At 36.0% G+C, this 4,772-nt stretch overlaps 1 pseudogene; it reads left to right on the forward strand.

The window, feature by feature from the left end:
• Positions 1 to 977: 977 nt before the first annotated feature.
• Positions 978 to 1,891, forward strand: LOC127202391 (ubiquitin recognition factor in ER-associated degradation protein 1-like; annotated as a pseudogene).
• Positions 1,892 to 4,772: the final 2,881 nt, after the last annotated feature.

Below are 4,772 nucleotides of genomic sequence, written 5' to 3' on the forward strand. Positions count from 1 at the left end.
CCCTTGGATGATGCCCAGAAGTTAAAGTACTGTAAACCTAGCCAAGTACTTACAGATAAGAAGTCATGGATCATAAAAAAAAAAAAAAACGTACTTCTGTATCTTTGATAAACCAGCATCACATCCAACTATAGTATAATAATTTAGTCTTGTATCCAAGGCTAAGTGTAGCTCTTACCATCATCAAAGATTTTCCTTTTTGGGAGAACCAGGAACAATGGAGACACCACAAAAGTATACTGATTGAAATGTAGATAACAATAACAAGTGTACTATTTTTCTATTTCCTGTAAGTTACAATTACAGATTGAATCATGTAGTAAAGAAGGAAGTGGAAAATGAAACTTAATTCATCTTCAATTGGGAACACAATGAATGTACTTTTCATCTGCTCACAGTTGATAGGAAAGACAGTTATCTTCTTTGTTTTCACTTGTAATGCTAAAATTATTTAAAAGATCAAGATTCCAAGTAGAATGCTTAATATTATTCTCTGTTTTCAGTTACATTTATTGACCAAGAAATAATACTTTTTTTGACTTTGTAACTGCATGTTCAAAAGTATATCTGCCTTATATTCTGTAAGTTGTAAGTACTAATTATGTAGGATATCTGTAGAATTAATCAATCTATCATCATTATTTACCAAGACCTCTTTGCTCTTAGAACTCTATTAAAAGCATAACTAAAATAATATACTAATTATAAGTAGAAATAACTATTATTTGATGTATAAGAGTAAGCTCTTCATCTTACTGAGATATCCAAAATATCTCACAGAGATCAAATGCTTTATCTGGCTTTGCCTCTCTCTCTCTCTCTCTCTCTCTCTCTCTCTCTCTCTCTCTCTCTCTCTCTCTCTCTCTCTCTCTCCTCTCAAAAATTTAGAGAGTGTTGGCCTCAGCTGTGAAGAGGGAGCTCTGGGTTTCTATTGTAAGATTCAGGAAGAGAAGCAGCATCACCAAGCGCTATCAGTCATGTTATCTTTCAACATGTTTGGCCACCTGATTTCCAGGGTCTTCCAGAACTGTTTCTCCACACAGTACTGCTGCTTCTCTATGTCCCTGTTAGCAGGCCCTAATGACAGGTCATATGTGGAAAAAGAAGTGAAGATAATCATGCCACCTTCAGCCCTACATCAACTCAGCCAGCTCAACATCACCTATCTTATGCTGTTTAAATTGACCAATAAGAATTCAGACCACATGACATACTGTAGTACACTGGAATTTGTTGCTTCTGAAGGCATCTTTTACCTCCCCTGTGGATGATGCCGGATTTGCTGTTAGAAAAAGGGGGCCTGTTTTTGGTGAAAAGTGTCAACTTTCGGGTGACTACCTACTCTAAGTTCCAGCCTCAGAGCCCTTACTTTCTGGATATCACCAACCCTAAAGCAGTATTGAGAAGATTTGCCTTTCTGACCACTGGAGATGTGATTGATATCAACTACAATGAGAAGATCTATGAGCTGCAAGTGATGGAGACCAAACCATTCAAGGCTGTATCCATTAGTGAAAGTGACATGAATGTGGATTTTGATGCTACCTCGGGCTACAAAGACCCAGAAAGACCAGTGCAGCATGAGGAGTCCATAGAAGGAGAGCTGACCACAGTTGCTATGCTGGAGAGGTGGGTTCCCATGCCTTGTTTGGATTTGGTAATAGACTGGATGGAAAGAAGAAAGGGGTCAAGCCCAGTCCCTCCCTAATCAAGCCTGGAGACATTAAAAGAGGGATTCCTAATTATGAATTTAAGCTTGGTAAGATCACTTTCATCAGACATTCAAATTTACTGATAAAAAAGGTTGAAGAGGAAGAAACTGGGGGCAGATTCCTTGCTTTCTCTGGAGAAGGGCAGTTGCTTGCTGCATAAGAAGGGAAGAAAGCCCTAGGTCCAAAACTGTTGGATGACTGGAAAATAAAAGGCCTGATTGCAAAAAAGTAAAATTAATTTATTAATTCATTCATTCATTAACATTCAGATTACAGCTTCCCCTCTATCTTCCCTTTCTACTTCTTCCCCTCCCCCACAGTCCCCCACCACACAGTCTTTTCTCCTTAGAAAAGGAAGGTGTCCCATGGATATCATCCAGCCTTGGCATATCAGGTTGTAGTAAGACAAGGAATTTTCTTCCTCTATGAGGCTAGACAAAGGAGCCCAGTTAGAGGAAAGTGACACAAAGGAAGGCAATATATTCAGTGACAGCCCTTGCTCCTGTTTTAGGAGTCCCACATGAACACCTAGATGCACAACCGTTACATATGTGCAGACAGCCTAAGTTCATCCCATGCATGCTATCTTTGCCTGTTTGATATGTCTGTGAAAAGATCTGCTTTTTTTTCACACAACAGAAATACAAAAAAAGCCTTTTGCGTGACATCTTAAATAGGCTTAGGTGCTTTACCCTTCTTTCTGAGCTTCTCCATGCCATCCAAATGCAATAACAAGAAAACTGATAGAAGGGTTGGCTAATAGACACAAAAACTAAGTATGAGAGAAAAAGCCAAAAAGAAGTTGTCCAAATATAAAGTTAGACACAAAATCAACAACATAGTCCTGTTTGACAAAGATAAATATGACAAACTCAAACTTTACCCTTCATAAGATGGCTTCCCTACTGTGAGCTGTGAACTCTGTGCAACTGAATCTTCATGGTGCTTTGGTCACTACAGCCCCATAGGAGCTACTTATTAAGGCAAATATCAAGCTGGTTTCAAATCACAGAGTCCGAGTAACTATTATAAGTAACAAAAAGAGTAGGAATGTTCCATTTGCTAGAGAATATGCCTGAACAGTTCAGCCAACTGTACATTTGGAAAAAAATAGACCGTTATTACATAAAAATAAATCCTTATATAAGTAGTTATAGAGAGATAGAACTGAACAAATTAAATGCTTAATTGACCAAGATAAAATTACAGTGCAAGTTGCAGGGCAGATATTATTTTATACAAACTGTTAATAGTAGAGAACAAGAAATGGCAATTTACATTTTCATTCTGTTTATCTGCTGCTGTAAAACAAGAGGATTGATTCTGGTCCTCTACAATATTTGTTGCATTCAGTAATCTGCAATTTTCAAAACTGTGATGTAAGTTGCTCTTCATATCTCTGTCCCATGATAAATGGAGCAGTGAAAAATAGGTAGAAAATCTATTTTTTGGCAGCCTCACTTATATTGAGTTCAAGTCCTTGTTGCCTGGCTGCATCTCTCTACAAGAACTTCCCTGTAGGTCACTCTTCTTCACAGATTGTTGTTAAAGACAAAGGTCCACAGTGAAAGAGCATTCCTGTTTTTAAAAAGATGTATAGAATCACCTTTCAAGAAGAATCAAGAAGAATTGGTGGGTCCAATTGGTGGATCAGGGAGAAATATTTTAGGTCCAGTCTTGTACCAGATTATTAGGAATCATGGTTTCTTTGACTTTTATAACTACTTATCCAAAAAAAAACCTACTTATTAATTTATATTTACCAGAAAAACTCTGAAATTCTACAGTTAGTATAAAAGCCATGTAATTGCTATCATATTTTCTTCTTACTGTGAAATAAATATAAATACTTGTAATAAATGTGACTTTATTCATATTTAAGAGAAAATAAATAAAAAAAAGAAATTTAAGAAGCAACATTTATGAGAAGGTGACAAATTTATTGAAAATAAACCTCATAATACATACAAAATTTGTAAGGCATTTTTTAGTTTAAATCCATCATCTATAGTTATATAATATGCGTATTAAGCATCACTCTAATAATTATGCCCAGTACTAACTACTACATGGATAAGTTTCTTCTTAAAGTTGCATTATACATAGTAAGTCTAACTTCTAATCCAGACTATTAGGGCTCCAGAAGTTACTTTGTGAGTCATATGGTAATCCGTTGCCAACGATTTGTAAATTATAAAACCAGTTGTTTTGAACCATAGGGTTTGAGTATCAATTACATTTACAGCTGTCACCACAAATTTTCACAGGCACAGTGTTTTATCCAGGAATCGAGGTACTTGGAAGCTTGAGGAAGAAAGATTACCTGGAGTTTAAGGACAGCCATAGACTATACACTACATAATGGTTTCCATGCCAGCCTAGGCTACCTTTTCTCAAAAACAATAAAAATGAACTTTGTACAAAACCATCTTTCTCTGACAAAGGTTAAATAATGTCCCTGAGTAAGAGAAATACTAGTTAGTATAAAGTTATTAAGTAGAAAACTTTCACAATTAATAACATGGTATAATGAGGGATTGCTTTTTGCTCTAATTTGAATTTTCTATAACTGTTTAACAAAAGATGTAGAGCTATTATAATTAGTTTGGGATGTTTTGAATAGATGAGTACTCACCATGCTCCTTTTAAGCTTTTTTTCTTGTTATTATTGATGTATAATTTGAATTAAAATTATACTATCTATGTAAATTGCTATGTATCTACCATTCTTAGGGTAGTCTATGGCTAGCTTGGAAGTATCCAGGGAAAATATCACCATTAATGTGCATACAGATTGAAAGCATTTAAATGTTCACTCACTGGGAAACAGGTAATAACTTTCAGTGCTGACAGCAAGCTTGATGCGGTGCACATATAGTGTTCCCTGCAGGCCACTGTCAAACTGGTCATACTGCAACAATGGCAGTTTGGCCCTTCAATGAATGCCTGGATGAATGTTCACCAAAGTCACACAGTATAACATCTGTTTAAAGCTCAAATCTCTAATGTCAGTAATTGGAAAGTCAGGAATCTTTTTATTTTCAATGAAGATGTTTCAAG

This window comes from Acomys russatus, chromosome 18 (genome assembly GCF_903995435.1).
Source record: "Acomys russatus chromosome 18, mAcoRus1.1, whole genome shotgun sequence".
In the NCBI taxonomy this organism is placed as follows: domain Eukaryota; kingdom Metazoa; phylum Chordata; class Mammalia; order Rodentia; family Muridae; genus Acomys; species Acomys russatus.